General features: G+C 31.1%; 1 long non-coding RNA gene across 1 annotated transcript in view; it reads right to left on the reverse strand.

The window, feature by feature from the left end:
• Window positions 1-11298: 11298 nt before the first annotated feature.
• Window positions 11299-14559, reverse strand: part of LOC145069414 (uncharacterized) — a 47912-nt gene continuing 44651 nt past the window's right edge. Inside the window, exon 4 of the long non-coding RNA XR_013689490.1 lies at window positions 11299-11456. This is a non-coding gene — a long non-coding RNA (uncharacterized LOC145069414). The remainder of the gene's footprint in view (window positions 11457-14559) is intronic.

The following is a 14559-nucleotide window of genomic DNA, read 5'->3' on the forward strand; positions in this document are numbered from 1 at the left end:
GATAACTATGCTATAAGCTGACGCTAATAAACTTGATACGTTGGCGTTATAGATGAAGTAGACGTTGACGCTGATCTATCAGCATGTCGTGTGTTTGACTCATCAAAGCATAAAGTGTGACATTATAGAATATCAATTTACTTGGATATATCGAGGATCGTGATTGCAATCACTTTCCAAAATCTAGGATTTCAACCCTATAGCCTGGGGTATCACGAAATCAGATTTAGGATATTCCAAAGAATTAGAATTTAGAAGTCATACCAATTCAAAATCTAAAACACATAATAATACCTTATTGTTTTACGTTCTTGAGAGATAGATCAAATCAAAAGTATGACTTCTATGTATATATGTGCTAACCTGAATTTTTGAATATTCATCATTCTTATATAGATGTAATAAATTAGTTAGAAGTTGGTCACAAGGTGGTTAAAAGAAAGTTACATGCTTTTGGCGCCAAAAGTGTTGGTTATTATGACATAACCAACTAAAGACATAGTCATGATATCACTGCTAGTTTTGGCAGGAATTTGCATGGCTGGACTCATTTAGTTGGAACCACTGCTAGGGTTCTGCCCCTTGAACCCTAGAAGGGGCGTTGCCCCTAGACCCTGCCAGTGGCACAACCCTGTGGAACCCTGCACCTAGGGGCTCTACCTCGGACCCCTAGATTTTCGAGTTCATATTCATCATTCTGTGTAACGACCCAAAAATGAAGGGTAAAAAATTTATTTTTATTATAGTCAAAACACATATATGTTTTAAATCCAAGCATTCAAAAAAAATGGCTTATTAAAAACATTTATCGGAGTTCCTCCTAAAATCACATATTGCGGAAACACGGGTGTGTGCACTGCTATCAACTCGGCCCTTCCTTTCAAAACCAATGATACCTGAAACCATAAACAAATCTGTAAGCACAAAGCTTAGTGAGTTCCCCATAACATACCCCACATAATCCACATAAAAACATAAACCATATCAGTCACATAAGCTATGCATATAAACATATAAGGATGTCGTTGACTCCCTTGAGGGTCTTACTCCAGGATGTCGTGGGCTCCCCCAGGGTCTTATACCTATGTGTCATGGGCACCCCATGGTATTACTTGGAATGTCATGGGCATCCCCACATGGTCTGACAACCAAGTGTCATGGGCACCCCCCATGGTCATTACCTGGAATGCCATGGGCACCCCCACATTGTATCACAACCAAGTGCAATGGGCACCCCACATGGTCTTTGCCTGTAATGCCATGAGAACCCCCACATGGTCTGACATCTAAGTGCCACGGGCTCCCCCCGGGGTCTTCCATGCAAGTATCACAACGACAACTAGCATATCACGTACCACATAATCAACTAGCATACCACATAAAACGTAATGAGCCGGCCTTGGTGCCTTCGACCCATTGGTATGGTTAGGAGACTCACATCACACTTTCGAAGTCCCGTGGATAAAACTCTAGATGTTAGATGACAGACTCCTAAACTGTCCATATCAAAACAACACTCAATTAACCATTTGGGTTTCAATGCATAACCATAAATCCAAACTTGGGGTAAAAGAACCATTTACCCCTAACCTAGCTTGGTTCAAAACCAAGGCAAAACTCACACGCTAAAGGCCTAAAAGCTAAATAATCAACCATGTCCCAACATATGGCCCAATTTTCCTAATTGGGCTCAATACCATATGGGTCTTATCCTAAGCCGATATTCTCCTCTAATACACTCCAGGTTTCTCCAACACCCACTGGGACAAACTTTGTCAAATGCATTGGTCAAAGGTCAAATTCAACACCAAAGTCAACGATCCAGATGACCCAATTCACCAAGTTGGTCCTTCAACTCGTCCAGTCCACTCCCAAGTCATAATCATGATATTACGATCCAACTCGTCGAGTTCTTCGATCTGTCAACCCACTTAATATATTAAGCCCTTTTTCTTGAATCCATAGGCTCCAAACCTCAGATCCTCATCCATAGAGATGTCTAGGAGTATAAAGTTTCCAGTTTTACTCCCAAGGATCATCCATGAGGCTACAAACTCAAACACAAAGTCCTTTAAGGAAGGTCTTGTCCCATTAAGCCCTTAAACTCTCATTTTAACGTCCCAAAACACAGATATGATGTCTAAGGGTGGAAAAAGCACGTAAAGTTTCTAACTTTATGTCCATGCATGCTTGAAACGCTATCTAAGGTCAATTTTAGGATTCATAATGAACATATGGAAAACATGGGACATAGGGACCAATAAAGCTTGCAACTTTAAGCTTCAAGAGGTTATTTAGGGGTCAGATCTGCCCCAACAACCCCTAGAATCCTCTTCTTATTGGATAACTCGGTCAAAGACCCAAAACCAAATCAAAACTACAAGAGATGAGATCTAATAAGCTATATGTCAAGGTTATGACTTTATACCACCAAGATGTAGCCTCTGATGTAGGGTTTCTGGATCCAAGATTACTCCTCCCACGCTTGATGTTTCTTTCTTTAATGCTTCCTTCTAAGATCTCCAATAATCACTTTAAAACTCACAATACTCAAGGAACAAGTGGAAGAATGATCTAGGGTTTCTTCTGGATAAGGGATGATGGTAAGGAGGTTAGCCCTAGAAGTTAAGTCCTTTAAATAAGGTGTTATACCTTTAAAAATTACGGTTTTCTCTTCCAGCGCCAACTCGTCAAGTTGATCTTCCAAAACGTGTGTGCCACATATTTCCAACACGTCAAGTTTATGACTTAAACTCGACAAGTTAAACTTTAGAAATAAGGTTTTATTTCCATAATTAAACTTCTAAATTCCGGGTGTTACAACTAAGGTGGGTTGCACCAGATGTCACATTGGCTTGGAAGGAGAACGAAACATTTCCTTATAAGAGATGTGGATACCTTCCTTGTCACAATGCGTTTTAAAGCCATGAGGATAGCAGATCCCATAAGAACTTTGCAGTTAAGTGTGCTCGGGCGAGAACAATCCAAGGATGGGTGACCCCCTGGGAAGTTTTCGCGCTGGGAGCCTAAAGCGGACAATATTATGATACATGTCAGAGGGTGATGTTACATTCCTAGTGTACACCCCCACACCTCCTGTCTCGGTTAGTAAATGGAGTTCAGCCTATCTCATTATATAAGAACTTCACAAAAATATGTTGATAACACTAAATCACCAACATGTATTTTGCCTTTATATTTACAATTAAAGAAATAGGATCATTATAAGAAAATATTATAATGAACATCTACTAGTAACACCTATTAATTAAGTTCACGCTTTGCTGCGGGTATTTACGTGTTTTTGTCACGTATTAGGAGTGGGAATTGATTAAACCAGTGACATTTTACAAAGTTATAAGTTAAGAAGGGGGGGGGGGGGGGAAGGAGTAAAAGTATCATTTAAAAAAATAGAGGGTGTGAAAATGCATTTTACAAAGTAGAGGAGTAAAAATCATATTATATATATATTCTATGGAGACGGGGGATAAACATGAAAGTCTAGAAAACGTAAGTGTAAAAGTAATATTTGACAAACTTCAAGGTGTGTGTGTGTGGGGGGGGGGGGGGTGACAGTGAAAGTTTAGAAAACAAAAGGGTAAAAATTATATTTTACAAAGTTGAAGGTGGAATGGTGAATGTAATATTTTAAAAAATAAATAGTTGAAAAAAATCATTTCACAAAAGAGAATCCTTACAAGTGAAAAATTATACAAAGTTGAAGGATTATAGTTTCACTTTACACATTAACATATATTTGTAGTTTGTACTAACGATAAAAAAATAGAGTGGTTGAAAATACATTTTACAAAGTATATGAAGGGAAATCATTGTGTGTGTGTGTCTATATATATATATATATATATATATATATATATATATATATATATATATATATATATATATATATATACACACACACACACGACGGGGACAAGGGATTAACACCAAAGTTTAGAAAAAGAAAGGGTAAAAGTGATAATTTTACAAAGTTGAAGTTGGAGGGGATGAAATTGATATTTTAAAAAGTAATGGGATGAAAAATATGATTTTACAAAGCAAATGGGTTGAAAGTGATGGATCATGCAAAAGTGAAGGATTAAACTTGAAACTAACTCATTAATTTACTTGTAAACTATGCGTACCAACATGTAATTTTATATAAGGAAGAGTTATATATATATATATATATATATATATATATATATATATATATATATATATATATATATATATATATATAGGGCTAGGTTAAAGTGTTTTTTATATTTATTGTGTGTTACATGCACCAATAGGAATTTAGTAAAATTATATTATTATTTAATTAAATAATGATAGATATTAAATGTTTTCCATAATTGTATGTATATTAAATGATATCCATAATTATAATTTTCTCTTTATGGAAATTAATTAAATTCGTCATTAATATCAACAATAACATTCTTTCAGAATAAATTCGTATCTAGGTTTTTATGTCAGCAATAACATTATTTCAGGACTTACTCACTTAAAATACAATAAAGTTGTATGGAATATGAAAAATGAGGGTGTATTATAATAGAATATACTCGTTCTCCTAAAATACACTTTTATTATTTTATATATGAATTCATTCTGAAAAAATATTATTATTGACATTAATGACGAATTAAATTAGTTTCCATAAAAAAAATTATAAATACGGATATCATTTAATATACATTTAATGTTTACTCAATTCTTATTGGTGCATTCTAGCACACAATAAATGTGAGAAACATTTTAACATACTTCTCTTTCTCTCTCTCTCTCTCTCTCTCTCTCTCTCTATATATATATATATATATATATATATATATATATATATATATATATATATATATATATATATATATATATAGGGTAAAGTGAATATACCTAACAACCTTATATAAGCTTAGGTACCTAACCTCATCAAACTAAGTCATTTTGCATTAAATTTTCATTGCAATCATCCAAGGTTCTGAAATTTCATCCCTAAACTTGATTTACTTCAAAAAAAAATTTGAAATTCATCATTATATTTCTCCTACATCCTTTCATTTGTAGCGGTAGGATATGAAGCTCATTAAGTGGTATTCGATAGAAAGACGTGATGTAAAAGAAAGATATTGTTGAAAGTCCAAAAATTTTGGAAGTAATCAAGTTAGGGGGTTGAAGTTTAAGAACCTTAGGCAATTACAATGTAAATATGATACAAACCGATGTAGTATTATGGAGTTAGGTACCTAAACTTATATAAGGTTGTTAGGTATATTCACTTTACCCATATATATATATATATATATATATATATATATATATATATATATATATATATATATATATATATATATATATATATAAATGAAACCTAAAAATGACACGTATCAGTTTTTTTAGAATGCTTGTTTAACACGTGACATTTTTCTATGATTTTTGTTTTGTTTTTTTTTGTAACAAATCAAATTCAATTCGAATTTCAAAAATACAAAATCTTATCCTAATAACATTATTATGTTTATTTTGCTTAACATCATAATTATTTACAATTGACAATATCTTGGTTTTTTTTACATTTATAATTTTTTTATTTATGTAGAAATTTTAAGTATACCGATCATGATTTCCATGGGTTATAACCTAATATATATATATATATATATATATATATATATATATATATATATATATATATATATATATATATATATATATATATATATATATATATATATATCACCAATTTTTAATGATCGTTTACAATGAAGTATAAGCCTTTACCAAACAAAACTTGAATTATAAGATTTAGATATGTTTTTCTTAAATATTTTAGTATTACAAATACTGTATGATATCTTCCGAAACATTATTTTGTTAGGTGAAGAGAATAATAAAACTTTTAAAAATACATTGAAGATGAAGGTCGATTGTGAAGAGTGGGTGGCAACTAAGGAGCCAGGGGTAAAAGTGGAATGTTTTTGGTGAAGTAGAGAGGTTGAACCACCCATAAGCGCACACCTTCCCTTTCTTTTTAGGTGATATTTCTTTTAAAAAAAATAAAAGAAATTAATTTTTAAATAGCATTTGTTTTCGAGACAATATAAAAAATATAAAGAAAATAGATATATATTTATGTTAAATACTTTTACGATTCGTAAATTGAAGAGAAAAGCGGACTTATCATTTTTACATTTTTCTATGTCTTGTAACTTTTATTCAATCAAAAAGTTAGGTACGATGTAGCTCATCAATATATATATATATATATATATATATATATATATATATATATATATATATATATATATATATATATATATATATATATATATATATATATATATATATATATATATATTGTTATAATTATTTTTAGAATAAATTTATTCTTTTCCTAAATTACTTTTAAATTCATATATGTCTTGGTCTAAAAAACTCTTTGCTCGTCAATTTTTATTGATATTATGTATAAAAGAGTTGCCATAAATGTTAGACAAAATTATAAAAATGTCTATGGTTTTTTAAAAGTAACAAAGTTAATTTCTATTATTTTTTTGCTTTTTGCAAATGATCCTTATTGTTTGCAAAACTTGCACGGAAGATCATTTTTATTAACTTCGTTAGTGTTTAGCCGTTAGAACTGAATTTGTAAGGACATTTTTCTTCTTTTAAAGTATAAAATAACTAAATTTGTATCACTTGATAAACCATACAGACCATTTTTATAATTTGTCTTAAAATAATATAAATACCGAAACTTGGTTTGTATTTCTGAAAACTAATTAATATTATCTAAAATCATAAATACATATATAATAAAAAAACATATTTTTACAAAAAACTTTTTTTAATAATATAAAATATATTTTTAGCGTATTGTAAAAAAAATATTTTTTTTACAAACAATTTATTTGTTTTTTCACGTATTTGTTTTACGTAAAATATATTTTTTTATGTATTTAAAAAATACATTTACGAATAATATGTTATCGCATTGCTATTATCTTAAAACATATTTTTACGTTTTCATATAAAAATAAGTTTTTTTCTTTCTTTCACATATAAAAAGAAATATTTTTTTACGTATTTATTTCATGTAAAATATGTTTTTTATATATTCAAAAAAAAATGTTTTCGTATAAAACGATATTATATTGTTATGATCTTACAATATATTTTTACATTTCCATATAAAAATAAGCTTTTTTTCTTTCACATAGGAAAAACAAATTTTTTTAATTATTTATTTTATGTAAAATATGTTTTTTATATAAAATAAATACGTAAAAAACATAAATACATTAAAAAAAATTCTAAAATAAAACTTATTTTTATATGAAAACGTAAAAATATGTTTTACACCAATCTAATAACATTTTGTACGAAAATGTATTTTTTAAATATATAAAAAAAACATATTTTACATGAAATAAATACATAAAAAAACTTTTTCTTTCTATCTGAAAGAAAAAAAAAACTTATTTTTATATGAAAACGAAAAAATGTGTTTTAAGATCATATCAATTAATTACATTTTATAAGAAAAAAAAAATTTAAACATATAAAAAACATATTTTACATGAAATAAATACATAATTCTTTTTTTCTATGTGAAAGAAAAAAAAAACTTATTTTTATATGAAAACGTAAAAACATGTTTTAGGATAATAGCAATGAAACATCCAAAAATTATGACCCAAAATTTCATTTTTTGATTTAAGTAAAACGGCGTTCCAAAACGTTGTTCAAACAACCCAATAGCATAAATATCTCAAACATCATAAAAATCAAAGTATTTCCTATAAACAGAATCCATATGGTGTGCGATGTAGTCAACCCGAGCTCTTCCCTTTGGAACCGGAAGTACCCGAAACATAAACTGAAAACCGTAAGCACAAAGCTTAGTGGTTTCCCCAAGATACTGCATACCAAACATATCATATAACGAGCCCCGCCCACACTCATATAATGGGTCCGCCCAATAAACATACATATACAGCCACATACAAGTATCACACAGACAACAAGTATATCGACATAACCAATCAAGGGTCGGCCTTGGTGCCTTAGACCCGCTAAACTCAATAAGGAAACTCACATCAAAAAGTTGAATGAAACGAATGATCTCTGACTGCTGATCCTACAAATCCCCGAGCTATCAGTTGCCACATAAAAACTAATTAACATTTGTGATCTATATCATAACCAAAAAATCCCTACTTGGCGTAAAAAGACCATTTTACCTCTAACCTAGCTTGGTTCAAGAATGAAGCACATAACCACAATCCAATGGGCCCAAAAGTTAAACAATCCATGAAGGCCCAAAATATGGCGCAATTCCCAATTGGGCCCAATCCTTTCACATGGGCCTTAGCCCAAGGTACAATAATATTCCTGACCTTCTATTCCCAAGACGAGGCCCAAACCAAGGCCCAACATCGACATGCCATTAGATTGAATACGCTAGGCATACTCAGCTGGTACACTAAGCATACTGGCTCGAAGGCTTGTACGCTGCGCGTATAGGCTTCTACGCCCAATGTACTCTTCCAATTCAGCTAACTTCTAGATCTAGCTCCAAAATCATTAAGACTTTATTCCAAAATACATATCTGACCTCTATAAGCTGAAATATCACGTAAAGTTGATAACCTTATGTCCATGCATGACCATAAGAAGATCTAAAGCTCAACAAAGACATAAGAAAGGACTTAATGAAAGCATGAGACCCTTAAACTCCATAAAGTTGGCACCTTTATGCCAAAAGAGCCCATGAAGACCTTAGATCTAAAAGAATAAGACTTTCGGATGTCCTAATCCCATCATCCATCTAAACCATGGCTAAAAACATAACAATTTAACCCAAAAAGAGATCTAAGCATCTAGCAACGGAGATCGGAACTTGATACCTCAAAAGCTTGGCAAATAAGGTGGTGACTCTGGATCCAAGACCTCCTCTTCAGGCTAAGAAACTTCTAGCTTCTTCAACTCCTTCAAAATGCCCAAAAATGAATATTAAAAGCTCTCCAAAGGCTCACACACTCAACATTGGAAGCTAAGACTTGATTTTAGGGTTTCTGCACAGCAGAGGTTGACAGGGAGGCTAACACTTAGGACTTAATGACGTTATATAGGGATTGAATCTTAAGAATTAGGGTATTGGGTCTGAGCATGTACGTTGCATATACATCCTTGTACGCAGCACGGACGTGCATTCCATTCACGATCAACTTAAACTAACTAACCCCCGCATACACCAGGCTTACACCCAGCGTACGGCCTCAACTAGCCCACACATAAAAGGCCCAATTTCACTAAGCCCAAAGCAAGATAACTGATTAAAACAATTAAATAAATAACCAGATAAATATTATCTTGGAACCATCGGGTGTTACACGTAATGTATTTTTACGGAAACGTTATATATATATATATATATATATATATATATATATATATATATATATTATATATATATATATATATATATATATATATATATATATATATATATATATATTACAATGCGATCAAAATATGTTTTCTTTTATTAAAATTTTATTTCTGTAAAAATATGTTTTTCTATTTTTTATTATTAATGTATTTATGATTTTAGATAATATTAATTAGTTTTCAAAACACACAACAAATTTGGGTTTATTGACCTAATTGGCTAGAGTTTTGGTTGATTAAGGAGGGGAAAGAGGTTATAAGTTCAATTCTTGCTCCCCACTTTTTCTAGCATGTATATCATTTTACAACAAATTACAAAAATGGTCTTTGTGGTTTAACAAATGATATGAATTCAATGTGTTTATATTTGAAAAGCCGAAAACGTCCTTACAAATTTAGTCCCTAACGGCTGAATACTAATGAGTTAGTAAAAATGGTAATCCGTGCAAGTTTTGCAAACCGCAAGGACCATTTACATAAAAAATTAGCAGGAAACGATTTTGTTACTTTTGACAAACAACATAGACTATTTTTATCATTTTGTCCAAATATTATGTGCGACTTTTTGTCCCAATACCTGCTATTATTGGTTATAACTTATAAGATGAACAAATAAATAGTAAACATTTATCATACAAGTATACTTAAATATAACTACGCATCTTTTTTTTTTTTTTTTTTTTTAATTTTTAAATAATTTTATGTAAACGGCTCAAAGTCTAAATGGAATGAATATTATGGTAAAAATTTAGCATTTTTAATTTTCTTTGACGATTACATTGATTATAATAGCAATTAATCTCTTATCTTCTTTATTTTAAATTAATTAACTATTTTTTTTGCGTATTTTAAATTAATTAACTATTTTTTTGCATATCTAACTAACAATCATAGCATGTTAATCAAGGATAAACGTACGACCGACATTTTTTTTAAGGCAATGTACTCTTGTTAGTGAAGACTAACAATTTTTTGATACTTTGAAGGTGTTACATAAACGATGACAACAAAAAAAGACGTGTAATTAACATGATTTAGTCGATACTAATGGCCATTAGCTGATAAAATAAAATTTAAAGGGTTTTTATATATAAACTAGAGAAGATCCCCCTGCGTTGCTAGGGTTGGAGGGTATTTGTTTGTAAAATGTGATTTCATACCATTTTCGTCTAAACTTCATACATTAGTTTTGGTGCAACAAATCAACAAACAAAAACAATAGAAAAATGAAATTTTTATTTAATTAACCATTAAGAAAACATAAGAGATTAGTTGATAAGCCTTCAAAAACTAATCAACAGCCTCTTTCATATTGTTACCCGATTTGAACTTTACGATTTAAACTCTGCAAACGTGTAACAATCTCCTTTTATGCATTCAAATCATAAACACAATACCAATATTTATGCTTTTAAACTGTATACGATAGTAACATATATAAAAGTTTGACACAATTTCTTTTAGCCCTGACAATCTACTTATGCAATGTTTTTTCAAGTTGTCTATCTTTTTAGCAATGTACCTTAGAAATGTAAAAAAATTATAGAAAATTGTCATCCAATACATTTGTAATAGTGATGTGTATTAGACACATTTTTTATTATAATCATAAACGATGAATACTAAAATGATATATATTTTGGTTATATTCATAAATGATTAAACCCAAAGTGATATATTTTGGTTATAGTCACCATGTTCCATGTTTGTTGTAATAAGAAATGAAATTGAGATGTTGTAATAAACACAATAACATATATTGTCACACCCCAAAACCAAGAACGACAGAAACGTTCTGGACGGAGGACGTCATGTAAAATATCACAACAGTGCAAAGTAGTAAACCAACAACAACATCATTCATTGCATTAATAGTAAAATTTTAATACATGTGTGTTCTTTTATAGAATGAGACATGAAAATAAGTAATCAAAATAAAAGATGAGTCTTGACTGCTACATCTTCTCAAAACCTGGTCATCGTACCTGTCTACTGGTGACCTGAGAATACAAGTTATTTTGAAAGCGGAGATCAGCATTTAAGTTGGTGAATTCATAAGTAATTTAGTATCAATGATTAGTAAAACTGTAAAGAAAAGACTTGCAAATGTTTAATGAAAAAGTTTGTATATGTATGATAACCCTAGAAAATCCCATATTTCCTATTAGTATAAAAAGTAGTCTTCTACCAAGACCCGACTGTTTTGAAGGTTTGCTTCTCTGTAAAAAATGAAGGTTTTTCCCATGTATAACTATTATTATCAAAATATAGCCTTATATTACCCTTTATGTGAGAAGATCACAATTTGAATATAATGGGAATATATATATATATATATATATATATATATATATATATATGTGTGTGTGTGTGTGTGTGTGTGTGTGTGTGTGTGTACTACAGTATTAATTGTATGAATCACTGAAGTAATAACTACCTTAAAACCAATGGTTTAATTAAGGCAAAATGTGATATGATTGTTACCATACTAATTTGACTATAACACGACGATGAAAGACGTTGGAAGAAATGACATTTGGTACCCGTAGACTTGCAAGTCCCACTGTAGCGAACATCAAAGGTGTAGGATAGTCAATCCAGTATAGATCTATATGCAAACTCACGCTCTCCCTCCAGGAGATTCTGGTTACAAAACGTGACATAACGAAATGGTCGATGTGTCATGAAGATCTCTTACATTATGTTATCTCTGAATCTTTTTATAGTATACTTGTTATAGTAATAGTATTCTATGTATAGTATTCTCTGTATTGTATCTTTTGTATAGTATTCTCTGTCTAGTATTCTTTGTTATAGTATTCTCTTCATATAGTATGTAATAGTATATCTTCATATAGTACGTAGTAGTATCTCTTCATATAGTATGTAGGATATTTGGATAGACTCATGAATGAACTGACTCTTGTGTGATTCCTTGTACTAGGAATAGTAAATAGTATCTCCTAAACTGTACCTATTATAGTTACTAGTAATGTATGTATATGACTGCATGAAGGTATGCCTTTGCTACCAAAAGGTACTGAACTGACTAATAGAACTTTTATGTCTACATATATATACATAATATGTAACTAATATTTAGACGACATTCAGAAATTAACCGATACCCTAAGGCCACATCCAAACAAGGAAAAGGAATTAAAGTGAGTTAGCAGTCCTAAGTCCTTTAAACATTATGTATATAACTATACATATATATACATGCTTTTGACAGTATATATAAGTTAAAAAGAGGTTTTGTAATACATTTAAAGAGTTTTGAACAACAAATAAAAATGACTTGATGTCAGTTTATAAAACGATTTAAAAGCAGTTTGTTGACATAAATAGTTTAAAGTATAAGAAATCCTTTGTTTGAAACATAGTTATAAGAGAATTTGAAAGGAAAGATTTAGTATAGAAAACAATTTTGATAAAGAGTTTAACATGTAAAAGCATTTGAGAAATCATTTTGAAGTAGTTCGTTTGGCAAAACAACGAAAAGTATAGTGAAATCTATTTGTATGCTAGTTATTAATCACATGTGATTGATATAATAACTAGTATTATTCAACTTGTATCCCCCCATAAAAGCATTTAAAAACATTTAAAAGGTAGATTAAGGGGTATGAACTCACCTGTAGTGAGTGGATTGGATGGAAGTGTCGAACAAGGTGCTAGGTGTCAAGTGAAGACTTGAACACACACATAATGATCCTATGAACATATAAAGACATATATATATATATATATATATATATATATATATATATATATATATATATATTATATATATATATATGCATCTAATTAGTGATTATAACACTAATTAAGTAAGTATAAACACCCTAAAGCATGGAAAACACTTTGGTTTAAGTGTTAGAAGGTCATAAGGTTGCATCTAAGGGTTGTAAGGCATTGCTATTGAGTTTACGGCCCAAAGGCCACTCTCTATGGAGTTTACGGCCCTAGTTGGTTTACGGCCGTAAACCCATGGTAAACTCCACAAATTCGTGTGTTAAGGTCCCTAGCTCAAATGTGAAGGGATCTAGTCCAAGTTCTAAGAATTGGAAAGGAATTTAGGGCAACATTGCTCCCTCTTATGGAGTATACGGCCTTGGGAGATGCCTTGGCCATAAACTCCCTTCCATTCCAGATTTCTTGATGTTTCTAAAGTCTAAACAAGTCCATTCTAGTATACAACAAGCTAGGACAAGAGTACCTACAATCTAGAAGCTTGTTTGGGTGTTTAAGGTCCAAGAACACTAGTATGTGTTCTTGGTGTTTTGAAGAACACTTGAAGATTTACCCAAAAGAAGAGATTTCATGGATGAAATCATGTATATTCACTAGATATGAAAGGATATCAAATTGAAAATGGAAAGTTTACTTACTAGATTGAATATTGGAAGCAAAACTCTTGATGATACTTAAGAGAAAACCTGAAATCTAGGCTTGAAAACGCAAGAATGAATGAAAAATGGATAAGTTTTTCTTATATAGGCATGGAGTTTACGACCCCATGAGTTTACGGCCATAAACTCATGGTCTCATGGCCGTAAACTCCTCATTTGAGGGTTTAAAGCTTGATTGGTGGTTTAGAACTATAGTTGACCCATTCTAGATTGTGATCCTTTGATGTATTAAAGATCATAATGCTTAAACGGATTTTAAACTATGCTAAAAGTTAGTAGGAGTAAGTTTGACTTTCAAGGAAGTGCTTGACTGAAGAGCATAGAAAATTTCGGGTTGTCACATCATCCCCCCGTTAAAGGGAATTTCGTCTCACAATTAGAGTTTAGGCAATGAAGTAGGTACGAATAAACAAGTAAAGAGATGAGGATACTTCCGTTTTTTATTGATCCTCGCGCTCTTAAGTGAAATCAGGTCCTCACTTGGTGTTCCAGCGAACCTTCACTATTGGGATGCGACTTTGTTTCGTCTGCTTGACCTCACGGTCCATGATCTCTACGGGTCCTTCCACGAAGTTAAGGCTCTCGTTGATCTCGATCTCGTCGAGTGGGATTACAAGAGTCTCGTCAGCCAGACACTTTTTCAAGTTTGAGACGTGGATTGTAGAATGTACGTTACTGAGTTCGCGGG

The sequence above is a fragment of the Lactuca serriola genome, chromosome 8, assembly GCF_051521515.1.
Source record: "Lactuca serriola cultivar US96UC23 chromosome 8, Lser_US96UC23_V15, whole genome shotgun sequence".
Classification (NCBI taxonomy): domain Eukaryota; kingdom Viridiplantae; phylum Streptophyta; class Magnoliopsida; order Asterales; family Asteraceae; genus Lactuca; species Lactuca serriola.